This window comes from Anolis carolinensis, chromosome 1, assembly GCF_035594765.1.
Source record: "Anolis carolinensis isolate JA03-04 chromosome 1, rAnoCar3.1.pri, whole genome shotgun sequence".
Lineage (NCBI taxonomy): Eukaryota > Metazoa > Chordata > Lepidosauria > Squamata > Dactyloidae > Anolis > Anolis carolinensis.
This window is the reverse complement of record NC_085841.1, coordinates 212,963,574-212,978,500: the sequence shown is the minus strand read 5'-3', so window position 1 is coordinate 212,978,500 and position 14,927 is coordinate 212,963,574.

Genomic DNA, 14,927 nt, shown 5'->3' with positions numbered 1-14,927 from the left:
TAAGAAAACCTTATGAAATTCCAGGCAAATGGGAGCCACATGAACACACGGTGCTAGATTTTATGTACACAAGGATATTATAATAATATAATAATAATAATAACTTTATTCTTATACCCCGCCCCATCTCCCCAAAGGGACTCGGGACGGCTTACATGGGGCCTTGCCCAGACACAACAATATAAAAGCAAAAGCAAAACAATAAAACAAATTACTCAACAAAAAACATCAACATCGATATTTGCTCCTTTAAACCTTTATGGAATCATCAAAGAAAGAAAAATTCAGTTGTAAAAGACCTATGGGAGTGATCAGCGTAGGCCAGCTGATAAAAATATAGAAATGGTAATTACAACACTGCAATTTCAGCATTATAGGCCGCAGGAGCCCCCGGTGCAATGGGTTAAACCCTTGTGCCAGTAGGACTGCTGACTGGCAGTTCGAATCTGGGGAGAGTGGGTGAGCTCTCTCTGTTAGCTCCAGCTCCCCATTTGGGAAAATGAGAAAAGTCTCCCACAAAGGATGGTCAAACATCAAACATCCAGGCGTCCCCTGGGCAATGTCCTTGCAGACGGCCCAATTCTCTCACACCAGAAGCGACTTGCAGTTTCTCAAGTCGCTCCTGACATGAAAAAAAATGATAAGTCACCAAACCAAGAAATGGTGGTAGACAATACTTTTCAAAAACAAATCTTAGAAATGTTCTGAGATGTAAGCAGCTACAGGGGACTACAGTTAGCCTGATGTCTGCTGGGAGACTAAGGGCCCTTCTACACTGCCATATAAAACCCAGATTATCTGCTTTGAACTGGATTATATGGCAGTTCAATGAAGATAATCTGGATTATATGGCAGTGTAGAAGGGACCTAAGGCCCCATCTAATGATTGATTAATCTAATTACTGATTATTTAATGGAGTTCGAAGCTAATGTCACACTGTGGTGGCCAGACAACAAACTCCCACAAAAGCGACAGAGACAAATTAATCTTATATCTTTTTTCATGTGGCCCCTAATTTAGTAAATGGTGGGAATGTCACCACCTACTAAATAGATGACATTTATCTGGATTTCAGAAAAGCATTTGATAAGGTCCCCCATGATGCTTTGATGAGTAAGCTGAGTAAATGTGGAATAGATGGGAGCACTGTCAGATCTATCCATAATTGGCAGGTAATTTGTGCTGAAAGAGTCATCATCGGTGGCTGCACTTCAAACTGAAAGAAGGTCTCAAGTGGCTTTCTATCAGAGGGCAATTATCCTCAACTATTTTTATCAATGACACAGATGACGCATAACTTGAAATCCTTATCAGGTTTACAGATGACACAAAACTGGGAAGGGTGGCTAAGATGTTAGAACAGTGATTTTCAATGTTTGGGTGCTTTAGACATTTTGGACTTTAAGTCACAGCATCCCTAATCAAATTGGCTGGGTCTCCGAAGATGAATTATAAAATATCTGGAAGTCAAACACTGAGAACTACAATGAAGAACACAGTAAGTATCTCAGGGCTTGATATCTTTTGACACTCTTTGGAACAGGCAGTATTTAAATAAAGCCACCGGGGGGGGGGGGGGGATAAATTACCTGTTTGTAGGCTTGGGAATTCAAAGGAGGACTTTGACTGACTGAATAACACTTGTAAGACTTTCATTGTTTGTTGGTGTCATGAAGATTCCTCCAAAACTTTTCTGTCGTCAGCCATTTCCCATACCAATTTGTACCCAGTCAGGAAGGCTGAAATATATAGCTTTAGGAGACACACACTCCTAATCTGAAACAATGGATAATTGGGAACCCTAAATAGGGAACTCTACATCCAGGGGCGGCACCCACTTCTCTGGTCTGCAAAGCGGCAAATGCCTTCCTTCTCACCAGGAAGGCTCCCGCTTCTCTGGTCTGAAAAGAGCTGAGGAACGCCTTCCTGCCGAGAAGGAAGCCGTTTCTCGGTGCTTTGCAGAGCAGAGAACCAGGCACCACTTCTCTGGTCTGCAAAACGCCGAGGAACGCCTTCCTGCCGAGAAGGAAGCCGTTCCTCGGAGCTTTGCAGCATTGGTAAGTGAAACTGTGGATATCGAGTCTACCGATTAGGGGGCTGTAATGTATGTAGGGTGCTGGAGGAAAATCCTGAGGGTGCCTTGGACCACAAAAAGATCCAACCAATCCATCCTCCAGGAAATAATGCCCAACTGCTCACTGGAGGGAAGGATACTAGAGGCAAAGACGAAGTATTTTGGCCACATCATGAGAAGACAGGAAAGTTTGGAAAAGATCATGATGCTGGGGAAAATGGAAGGAAAAGGGAAGAGAGGCCGACCAAGGGCGAGATGGATGGACGGTATCCTTGAAGTGACTGGCATGAACTTGAAGGAACTGGGGGCAGCGATGGCCAACAGGGAGCTCTGGCATGGACAGGTCCATGAGGTCAGGAAGAGTCGGAAACAACTGTGTGAATGAAGAAGAAGAATGTATGTAGATTATAGATTAGGACATAGCAGTGTCTAACCAGGATTGAGTAATCCGAATCTGCGGATTAGGGGGTGTAATATATATATGAGAGCTATCCACAAAGTAGATTACGTTTTGGAATTAAAAATGAACAAAGTATAGGAGAAAACATTTACCATATGCAATTGAAAGCCACACCCAAATACCACATCTCATGTAGTCGCTATTCAAATCTAGGCACTTACCATAGCGATGAATGAGCTTTGCAAATCCTTCCCCACTAAATTTTGCCGCTTGCATCCTCAAACAGCCGGTCAGCTCTTTCAGCAGCTGCGCAGCGTCGCCCATTGTTGGAAACAAGTGGTTGAAGATGCAAGTGGCAGAATTTAGTGGAGAAGGATTTGCAAAGCTCCTTCATCGCTATTGTAAGTGCCTAGATTTGAATGGCGACTACGTGAGATGTGGTATTTGGGTGTGGCTTTCAACTGCATATGGTAAATGTTTTCTCCTATACTTTGTTCATTTTTAATTCCAAAATGTAATCTACTTTGTGGATAACCCTCGTAAATTACAGATTAGGACATAGCAGTGTCTAACCCAACCCTTCTACATTGAAAAACAGCATCTCCCGTCATTCACCACCTCTTGTAACGATGGCTAAGATTTCTGAGTGTTGCACTTCCACATCTGTTGGACTGCACTTTGCCCATCCCTAATTGAGCAATGGACAATTAGTTTCTCAGACTCTACCTCTGAGAAACTAATATTCTGCATATTGTCCTGTCTTCACATTGCCTCCTTGGCCCCTTTAACGCAGAGGTTGTACCTATGCAATGACTACACACAAAAGTCTTTCTGACACTTTTTCAAAGAATCACCTTTTTGTATCCCATTCAGCAAAAATTCATTATTCCAGTAAGAGCCTTGGCCTTCCCATAACCTCTCTCTCATTGACGTTGATGTGAGACCCTGAAAGAAGCAATCCAGGTTTCCTTTGATCAGCATCTTTTTGAGTGCTTTTCTCTTTTTCTTTCAGTTCTTCTGAGAGGAAACAAACTCACTAACAAAAGATGCAATTTCACTCCCTTTTCACCTTCTTTCTCTAACAATAGAACTCTCTCCCCCGGACTGTGGTGGAGGCTCCTTCTTTGGAGGCTTTTAAACAGAGGTTGGATGGCCATATGTTGGGGGTGCTTTAAATGCGATTTCCTGCTTCTTGGCAGGGGGTTGGACTGGATGGCCCATGAGGTCTCTTCCAACTCTACTATTCTAGGTTTCTATGATTCAATAAACTCACCGCTGGGGGAGTTCCTTTAACAATGGGAAAAGCCATTGCTGCCGGTTAAATAGGTCCTTTGAGTCTGTTTATTCCTTCCTAGGGGCCTCTGGTGGCACAGTGTGTTAAAGCGTTGAGCTGCTGAACTTGCAGACCAAAAGATCCCAGGTTCAAATCCCGGGGGCGGAATGAGTGCCCGCTGTTAGCCCCAGCTCCTGCCAACCTAGCAGTTCGAAAACATGCAAATGTGAGTAGACCAATAGGTACTGCTCTGGCTGGAAGGTAACAGCGCTCCATGCAGTCATGCCGGCCACATGACCTTGGAGGTGTCTACAGACAACGCCGGCTCTTTGGCTTAGAAATGGAAATTAGCACCAACACCCAGAGTCAGACATGACTGGACTTAACGTCAGGGGAAAACCTTTACCATATATATATGTGTGTGTGTGTGTGTGTGTGTGTGTGTGTGTGTGTGTGTGTGTGTGTGTATGTATATATATATATATATATATATATATATATATATATATATATATGATACAATAAAAGAGGGAGGGAGGGTTGTTGACTTCCATCCATATCTATATTGTCTTTGATCCAATCTGGGATCTCCTCCGTTTTCTGTCATTCCTTATTTATGTCTTAGCTTCCCTATATTCAAGTCTTTCTTGTTATTACTACCATTGACTTAGTATTCTTTATTTATATTATGGTAAATTTCTTTTCTTTTCTAATAAAATCTAGAAGTGGTTGCCGATCTGTACATTTCTTTGGTAAACCCTGTTGCTTCTTTATTAAGTATATTGATCTGTCCATACTCTTAATTTCCATTAGTTTTATTAGCCATTGGTCTACGTTCGGTACGTCTTCTTGTCTCCAATATCTTGCATAAATAATCCTTGCTGCTGTTGTCATGTAATTAAATAGGAGTTCATCATTTTCTGTTAGTTTTATTTCTGTTATTCCTAGGAGTATATGTTCTGGTCTCATTTGGTATTTAAAGTTCAACATTATTTGAATCGACTCGTGAATCTCTTTCCAATATTTTCTAGCTTTTTCACATGTCCACCACATGTCGGCTTTCTTCAATTTTTGAAAGGATGACACACGAAAAAAGATTTATACAGGAGCCTATATGGTACATCTGAGCCCCATCCATCTCCCGAAAAGTTGCTGCTGGAACTGTGGCATTGATATTTCCAACCAGAATTGCAGACATGTTAGCTGCTCTTACAGGATCAGGGTCATGAGGTCAAAGCCTTTTAGGAATCTTACTGGCAGCAGTTGCTTATTAAAATGGATATATAATCTTTCTAAAGGAAGTCAGTGACAGCTTGATGTGCTTTGGTAGCATTTTTTGTCTTCACGACAGATCATTCTCATTCCCTTCCCCCAAATTGCCCAAGAGTGACTGCAACAGTTATCCAGGGTTTAATTAATGTACAGCTTAAAGCTGCATGGCTATTAGTATTAGCAGGGTGGGTTTCTCAGAGCTTGATTATCTTAATTACAAGCACTCTATTTCCTCATTTAGTTAATTGTCATAGATCTCAGAATGTATCCGCACTGCTTTAAAAGAAGCCCATGTCATATTTCAAATAGAGAAAGTAACTGTTCAAATTGTGGAAGTAGGTTATATGAACTTGCAGGGGTGGGAGAGTTTGTCCTGAATATTATTGACTTAATTTCTTGGTGTTAGAAATAATAATTTGTAAAAGAAAGAAGAAAAAAGCTACTTTGGAGGGTGAAAGCAACAGTCTGACTAATTCAGCTGCATCTGACAATTTAAGCCTGTTGCCCAGATGTCTTTTCCAGCAGCTGTGCAGGAGATAAAACAGCCGAGTGAAAAATGAGCTTCCCCAGGGAACAAAGCAACCTGTTAATTTCTACATCGCATCAGCTACTTCAGCATCACGCTGTTTGTAAGTATCATGCACCTGAGTTTCCGCAGCTCGTTTTTGGGGAGCAATAGCAGAATATTTGTGGAGGTTTCTTCCAAAGGTTTCATTTACCAGCAGACTTTAATGCAACTTGCAGCATTATGTGACTCTGAAGCATTTACAGCTGTTTGATATCCGTGGAAGTTATAAACACTAGTAAAATTGAAGAGGATTCCTATTCCCCATCCCTGCAGGCAAAAACTTTTTTTTGCCAGCAGGCATTTGGGGAAGGATAAGGGGCAAATTGCTGGGGAGGTTCTGGGTGGGATTTTTTTCAAGGAGAGAGATAGTTTTAAATGCTTAGATGAAAGCAAAGGTTTTCCCCTGACATTGTCTGACTCTGGGGGTTGGTGCTCATCTCCATTTCTAAGCCAAAGAGCCAGCGTTGTCCATAGACACCTCCAGGGTCATGTGGCTGGCATGACTGCATGGAGCGCCTTGACCTTCCCGCCAGAGCAGTATCTATTCATCTACTCACATTTGCATGTTTTTGAACTGCTAGGTTGGCAGAAGCTGAGGCTAACAGCGGGAGCTCATCCTGCTCCCCAGATTCAAACCACTGACCTTTCAGTCAGGAAATTCAGTAGCTCAGCGGTTTAACTCGCTGCGCCACCAGGGTTAAACCACTGCGCTTACCATTTTTAAAATCCATTTATTTCTTACCATCCTCTCCCAATAATAATAATAATAATAATAATAATTATTATTATTATTATTATTATTATTATTATTATTATTATTATTACTATTATTATTATTTGGACAATTTGGACAGAAAAACAAGAAAACTCATGACCATTCATCATTCACTGCACCCCCTCAGTGATGTTGACCGGCTATATCTGCCTGGAAGATCAGGTGGCAGAGGACTCTTGCAAGTAAAACAAGCAGTCAAAGAAGAAGAACATGCCCTGGCAGAATATGTAAAGCAAAGTGAAGAACCTGCTTTGATTGAAGTCAAAAATAAGAAACTTCTCAAAGCACAGCAGACAAAGAATCAGTACAAGAAAACCACACTACAAACTAGAGCTGACAGCTGGCACAACTAAACATTGCATGGAAGGTTCCTTGACAAAATTGAAGGAAAAGCTGATAAGGAGAAGACCTGGCTATGGCTCACAAATGGGACCCTTGCAGCCCAGGAGCAAGCCATCAGAAAAAACACAATTAAGGCCAAAATCAGCTGATGATCCAAAATGCAGACTATGCAAGGAAACCGACAATACCATTGATCATATCCTCAGCTGCTGTAAGAAAATCGCACAGACTGACTACGACAGAGGCACAACTATGTGGCCCAAATGATTCAGTTGAACTTATGCCTCAAGTACTACCTCCCAGCAGTAAAGAACTGGTGGGATCACAAACCTGCAAAAGTACTGGAAAATGAGCACGCAAAGATACTGTGGGACTTCCGAATCCAGACTGACAAAGTTCTGAAACACAACACACCAGACATCACAGTTGTGGAGAAGAAAAAGGTTTGGATCATTGATGTCGCCATCCCAGGTGACAGTCGCATTGACGAAAAACAACAGGAAAAACTCAGCCGCTATCAGGACCTCAAGACTGAACTTCAAAGACTCTGGCAGAAACCAGTGCAGGTGGTCCCAGTGGTGATGGGCACATTGGGTGCCATGCCAAAAGATCTCAGCTGGCATTTGGAAACAATAGACATTGACAAAATTACAATCTGCCAACTGCAAAAGGCCACCCTACTGGGATCTGCGCGCATCATCCGAAAATACATCACACAGTCCTAGACACTTGGGAAGTGTTCGACTTGTAATTTTGTGATACGAAATCCAGCATATCTATCTTGTTTGCTGTGACATAATAAAATAATAATAAAATAATAATAAAATAATAATAATAATAATAATAATAATAATAATTAAAAAACACTTTATTTATATTCCGCCCTATCTCTCCAAGGGGACTCAGGGCAGATCACAGTACACATACACGGCAAACATTCAATGCTGTTTGGAAACAGGACAGGACAGAAGAAGACATACAAAAGAAGGTATGTAGTCTTGAAGTTCAGGTTTTGGTGTGAGAGAATTGGCCATCTGCAAGGACACTGCCATCTGCAAGGACATTGCCTATTTAACAAGGTGGTGAACGAGAAATAACACAGTACATATACATATAAAAACCCATATACATATCACAACTATGTGTGTGTGTGTGTGTATACACACATACATACACATATATATACAGTAGAGTCTCACTTATCCAACATAAACGGGCCAGCAGAACATTGGATAAGCGAATATGTTGGATAATAAGGAGAGATGAAGGAGAAGCCTATTCAACATCAAATTAGGTTATGAATTTACAAATTAAGCACCAAAACATCATGTTATACAACAAATTTGACAGAAAAAGTATTTAAATATGCAGTAATGCTACGTAGTAATTACTGTATTTATGAATTTAGCACCAAAAAATCACAATATATTGAAAACATTGACTAAAAAATGTGTTGGATAACCCAGAACGTTGGATAAGTGAATGTTGGATAAGTGAGACTCTACTGTGTATGTGTGTGTATAAAATTCTAGTTCTGCCAGAAGAATTTAGCCTTTGCTGTTGATTTAAACTCAGGTGGCATGTTGAGCCGATGAATCTTTTCTGGCAGGTCACTCCACAACTTAGGAGCAACAGAAAAAAATGTCCTCTGGGTAAGATCAGTCTTGTTTTGGCTGAATGTATGTGGTGGATTATATGAGAGAAGATAATCTTGTAGGTAACCTGGATCCAAATCATGTAGAGCTATAAAGGTAATAGCCAACACTATGTAATTCGCCCAGAAGCTAATTGGCACCCAGTGGAGTGGTTTCAGTACAGGTGTAATATGGTCACTCCTAAATGTACCAGTGACCATTTTGGCTGATATGTTCTGAAACTGGCACAGAGGAAGCCCAATGTACTTTATGTGAGATTACCACCAGTGTGCATCTTTAAGTACTCCCTCCAGTTGTAGGAAAAAGCAAAGCCAATGCTGATTACAAGCACTTCTGCCTGGGTGGTCATTCAGGCCCCATCTATACCACCATATAATGCAGTTTAACTGCATTGAACAGAGTTTACATTATATGAGTTGGAGCCTCCGGTGGCCTAGGGGATAAAAGCCTCATGACTTGAAGGTTAACCTGAAGGCTGCAGGTTCGAATCCCACCTGGGGAGAGCGCAGATGAGCTCCCTCTATCAGCTCCTGCTCCATGCGGGGACATGAGAGAAGCCTCCCACAAGGATGGTAAAACATCAAAACATCCGGGCATCCCCTGGGCAACGTCCTTGCAGACGGCCAATTCTCTCACTCCAGAAGCAACTCCGGTTGCTCCTGACACGAAAAAAAAAATGTATGAGTTCAATGTAATTAACTGCATTATATGGCAGTGTAGATGAGGCCTTAGAGCCGTGGCTCTCAACCTGGGATCCCCAGTTGTTTTTGGCCTACAACTCCCAGAAATCCCAGCGAGTTTACCAGCTGTTAGGATTTCTGGGAGTTGAAGAGCAAACACAGTCTTGATTGATGCACCTCCAAACTCAGGTTAGGACCCTTGACAGTATGCACCTTTGTCTGTCTGGATTCAGTTTCACTTTGTTGACCTCCTCCAGGCACTCATTCAAAGGAGACACACTATCCTTAGTTTAGGCTATTTCTGAAGGTGTGGAGAAACATATTTGGGTGTCATCTGTATACTGATAGCATCTTGCCCCATGCTTCCAAATGATCTCTCCCAGCAGTTCAAGTAGATCAGTGGTTCTCAACGTGTGGGTCCCCAAGTGTTTTCGCCTACAACTCCCAGAAATCCCAGCTAGTTTACCAGCTGTTAGGATTTCTGGGAGTTGAAGACCAAACAATCAATCTCACAGGTTGAAAAGCACTGATCTAGATATTGAACAACATTGGACAAAGAATGGCACCTAAAGGTTGTGGGAAAGATTTGTTCAGAGTGGATTTGTCTTTGCCTTCTCAGAAAGAATGTCTTGCAGAAGATTTAATGGGTTTCCATAGCCAAGAGGAGTCATGAACCTGGTCTCCAAAGTCCTAATCCAATGCTCAAACCACTACGTCATATTATCTCTCTGTACTTTTTCTCCCCAACCCACCACTTAAAATATAGAGTGGAGGCTCAAAGCCTGATAGCATTTTCTTCAATTAAATGCAGTGTAAGCAATTGCATGCCAGTGCTGATATTACACATGTTAATGTGGGATTTGTGTATTGATAGTGTTTAAATGAAATTTGTGTCTTGTCTGTATTGCATACTGATTGCATCATCCAGAGTGTGCTATAGTCTGGAAAGAGTTAATTACTGAGAAGCTGTGATGACTTTGATGTGTGGCTGGAACTGGGGAGTGTCCAGACACAAGTATTTGCGCATTACCAATTGCATCAGTTCAGTTCTGTTCTGTGTTGAGTGCTGTCTGCCTAGGTGTTAAGTCCTGTGTCCATTGTCTGCAAGCCTGTTTGTCTTGATTATTACTGCTTACAGTAAAACTTTGTATATAGTTTTACCATCGTCTCTGATGTCTGTTCGTTCTGCGTTCCACTGATTCCATCCAACTGCTGCTGCGCTGCGTAAATTACTCTGACAACACAGTCACACTTGTCACTGGGGCGAGAAGAAGAAGTAGAAATGGCTTATTAGCTCAGCTCTTGTTCTCTGGGCTCTTCAAAGTTTGTTAACGGGCTTGAGAAATGAAAGTTAGTCCTGCCCTGAGCAAACATGGCAAATATGATTTTGTGAGGTTTGGCTCCGAATGCAGCCTAGGTTATTGTCTGCCTGTCTGGCATGCCTTTTAAAGCCATTCAGTTTCTTGGTGGATTATTTATTTATTGTTCCCACAGCAGCTTCGTATCCAGCTGTGATGCTCTATCTATCGTCTGTCTCAGACTGAATCTCTCCCTGCATTGCTCTTCTCCAACTGGCTGCTGATCAGTTGGATCTTATTTAATAATTGCAGCCATAGCTCTTCACTCTACATGCCTTCTGGAAAATACGGTGAGTCATCAGTCACTCCACATGAACAAATAACCATAATAGCTTTTCTCAAGCTAAATCTAGAAGTGACAAAAGCATGTGCTTTTATGACAGTGCTGGAATATATGCTAATACTGTCAATCAAAACAGATTGAACCAAAAGACCATATTTAAAGGTGTTATTTTGTGTCCCACTACATTACTGTACTGTGACAAGCTGTGTTATCAAAATTCACTCTTCTGATCAGCTCTCCTTTAGTGAATCTCGGCACTTTGACCCAACTCACTCTTTCTTGCTTTCCTTTTTTCATGATCATTTTTCCATGGTTCCAGATTGGAATACTTTTTTATTGCTCAGCTTTGCAGTCTATTTTGGCTGAAGAAAATCAGCATGTGCTTGTTTAAAAGTATATTGTCGTGAATATTTAAAAATCAGAAGCAATTGAGATGGTCTACTTCTGAGATTTGTCCTCAGAACAAATCTCAGAAGAAGATTTGTGTTATCGCCAATTTTATCTAAAATGTTAAAAGAGAATGTTTGCGTGTGTGTGTGTCAATCATATGTCACCCTGAGATCTTTGATAGAAGGCAAGATCTAAATATTTTAATTAATAAATATAAACAACAACTCACCAGGACCTTGCACTAGGTTCCTCAAAATTTGTCAGAGGGTTTATGGTGATTTGCAATCTAAATTCCAAGTGCAAACTTGCTGGAAGCAAAAGCAGTGACTAGCCATAACTGATGAAGGAATTACAAGGTTTTGTTTGTAATCCAAATCGGATCAACAGAGGATGCTTAGGGGCCTTGTGTCCCTTCTTGCCTCAATCTGCAAGAAGAGAGGAGCTGAAAGCTCTACCCGACCGTAAAAATGGTGGCTTGCTGGGAGCCCTCAGCAAGTCCGTCCTGCCGCCATCAAAGCTCACCGGAAGTCTCTTATTTGTAATCCAAATGCAAGTGTCTGGTTTCAAGTGAGAAATTCAGTGTTCAAAACTCTTAGAAGCTAAAAGGGGTAGGTTGTATATAAAACATTGAGAAATCTATATATATATAAAGAGGTAATGGAATTGCGGCCTAGGACTAAAGAACAAAACCACACATCCCAGAACCACGAAACTTGCCAACGGAGCCCAGCGGCCTTGCTGCTAGGTTCCGACCATGAAACCTTACATCTCCAACTGTCAGCTCACCACAGCCGCTCCTGAATGAACACACGAGACTCTCTGCGATATCACCAGAAACTTTTACTGTAGGAAACATGAACATCAAAAAAGCCAAGAATGGGAGGCTCCGGCCAACCATCCTTTATATACCCTCCCCCTCATTTGAAAAGTCTCTTCCCGCTCAGTAAAACCCCGCGCAAATTCCCCGCCAAGTCCAGCAGCCGTTTCTTCTCCGAGTCCTGAGACGCAGGTGTCTTATCAATGTCAGTGACCCTGAAACTCAGAGCCACATCCAGGCTCTAGTAGCAGGGTTCTGACATGGCGTCCTCCTCCCCTTCGTCCTGGAAGGAAAAGATTAAACACAACTATTGTTCTCCGCTGTCCAGAGTTCCTTTATACTTTTTTAACAGGCTGCAATGGAATACCGGGTGTACCTTTCCTAGGTCCTTGGGTAGCCTCAGCTCATAGGTCACTTCGTTTATTCTTTTTGCTACCCTGAACGGCCCTATATAGCGTGGAGCCAATTTTTTAGATGGGAACCCCAATTTCAGGTTTTTTGTGCTCAGCCAAACCAGATCCCCTTCGCCCAATTTGTCCCCCTCTCGGCGCCTACGATCTGCAAAGAGCTTGTACTTCTTTTGTGTTTCCCGCAATGCCTCCACCACGTTCTGCCACCCTTGCTTAATTTTGGCCGGCCATTCCTTGTCGGTCTGGCCCTCTCCTTCCTTCCACTCGGGTAGCCTGGGGAAAGGTGCCACCTCCTGTCCGTATACTATTTCGAATGGGGCACGACCTGTGGCCGAATGTACGGCCCCGTTAAAAGCCATCTCAGCAAACGGTAGAAGGTCCGCCCAATCGTCCTGTCTATAATTGGTGTACATCCTCAAGAATTGGCACAGTGTTTGTTGGGTGCGTTCGACTCCCCCGTTGGTTGCGGGATGAAAAGCCGAGCTCAGGTTCCTTTCTGCTCCTAACAGCTGTAAGAATTTTCCCCAAAATTTTGCAGTAAATTGGACTCCCCGGTCGCTAATTATTTTGTCGGGACACCCATGTAGGCGATATACATGCTTCACATACAAATCAGCAAGTTTTTCAGCTGAGGGGAGTTTTGGCAGGGCCACAAAGTGTGCCTGTTTTGAGAATAGGTCCAATATTGTCCAAATGTATCTGTGGCCTCCGCTGGGGGGTAGTTCGCCTACAAAATCCATGGCCACGCATTCCCATGGCCTCATGGGCTCCACCACCTTCTGCAATAGCCCCTGGGGCTTCCCAGGTGGTGTTTTGCCCTCTGCACATAATTCACACTGCGTGACGTACCCCCTGGCGTCTTTCCTCATTCCGGGCCACCAGCATTGTTTGGCCAACAGTTTAATAGTCCTGGTGGGGCCTAGATGACCCGCACCCTTGTTATCGTGGCACTTCCTTAACATTTCTCGTCTTAAACATTCAGGAATATACAATTTCTTATTTACAAACACCAAATCCCCACACAATTCTCCCTTTTCTTTGTTAGTTTGTAACCATTTGTCCATTCCATACGCTCGTTTCAACTCTTCCTCCCATATTTCTCCTCCCCCCGTGGAAATGGCAGTACGTTTGTTTTCTTTGGCCGCTTGTGCTCGAGTTAGTACTGCCAGGCCCCACTGCTTATCTAGGAACAGGTTCCCTTCAGATTCCTGAATTCCTCCCCCGTGCTGAGGCATCCGAGAGAGAGCGTCAGCGAGTATGTTATGTTTCCCCTGGAAGAATCTGAGTCTGAAATCAAAACGGCTGAAATATTGGGCCCATCTAATTTGCTTCGCTGATAGTTTACGAGGGGATCTTAGATACTGTAAATTTCTATGATCAGTCCACACCTCAAACGGTGTTCCACTTCCTTCCAGAAAGTGTCTCCAGCACTCTAGTGCTTTTAGAATCGCTAAGGCTTCTCTCTCCCAAATCGGCCAGTTTTTTTCTGTGTCGCTAAACTTTTTTGACAGATAGCCACATGGCTTCAGGTTCCCCCCCTCGTCTTTCTGCAGCAGAACTGCCCCATATGCCCGGTCTGACGCATCGCAATGTAATACAAAGGCCTTAGACATATCGGGGTGCTGTAGGACAGGTTCCTCAGTAAAACGCTTTTTAAGGGCTTCGAAAGCTTCCTGGCATTCTATTGTCCATGTCAGTTTGGCCCCTGGGGCCTTCACTTTGGCTGTTTCTCCCCTGCCTTTAGTTTTTAACAAATCCGTTAATGGCAAAGTGAGGCGCGCAAAGTCCTTGATAAATGTTCTATAGAAGTTTGCGAACCCCAGGAAGGATTGCAGCTGCTTCCGTGTTTTGGGGGCTTCCCACCCCCTCACGTCTTCCACCTTCGCAGGGTCCATCGCCACTCCCTGGGAGGAAATCCTATACCCCAGAAAGTCTATCTGGTCTTTATTGAACTCGCACTTGGCAAGCTTCGCATACAGTTTCGCTTCCCTCAACTTTTGTAGGACTTCCCTGACTAGTTCTACGTGTTGCTCCTTAGTCCGAGACATTATCAATATGTCATCTAAAAAAATAAAGACTCCCTTGTACAACAATGGATGCAATACTTCGTTGATTAATTGCATGAATGCGGCCCCTCCCCCGCACAAACCGAAGGGGAGCACACGATAATTGAATAATCCGAATGCGCAGGAGAAGGCCGTCTTCCACCTGTCCTCTGGTTTGATCTGCAATTTATGGTAGGCCTCAATTAAGTCCAATTTAGTGAATATCTGTCCTTCCGATAACTGGGCGATCAAGTCCTTCACTAAGGGTAGGGGGTATTTATTTACAGTACTGATTGCATTTAGGCCCCTGTAGTCAATGCAGAGCCTCAGCGTTTGGTCCTTTTTCCGCCTGAACAACACAGGCGCCCCTAAAGGGGAATTTGAAGGCTCTATGAAACCCCTCGCTAGGTTTTTATCAATGTATTTTCTCAGTTCCTCCTTTTCCCTAGCTGACATCGGGTATATTTTTGCCTTGGGAAGCTCTGCTCCTGGGACTAGCTCTATTTTCACTTCAACTCTCCGCTTCGGTGGGAAATTGTCTGCTTCCTTCTCATCAAACACGTCCACAAAATCCCGATACTCTG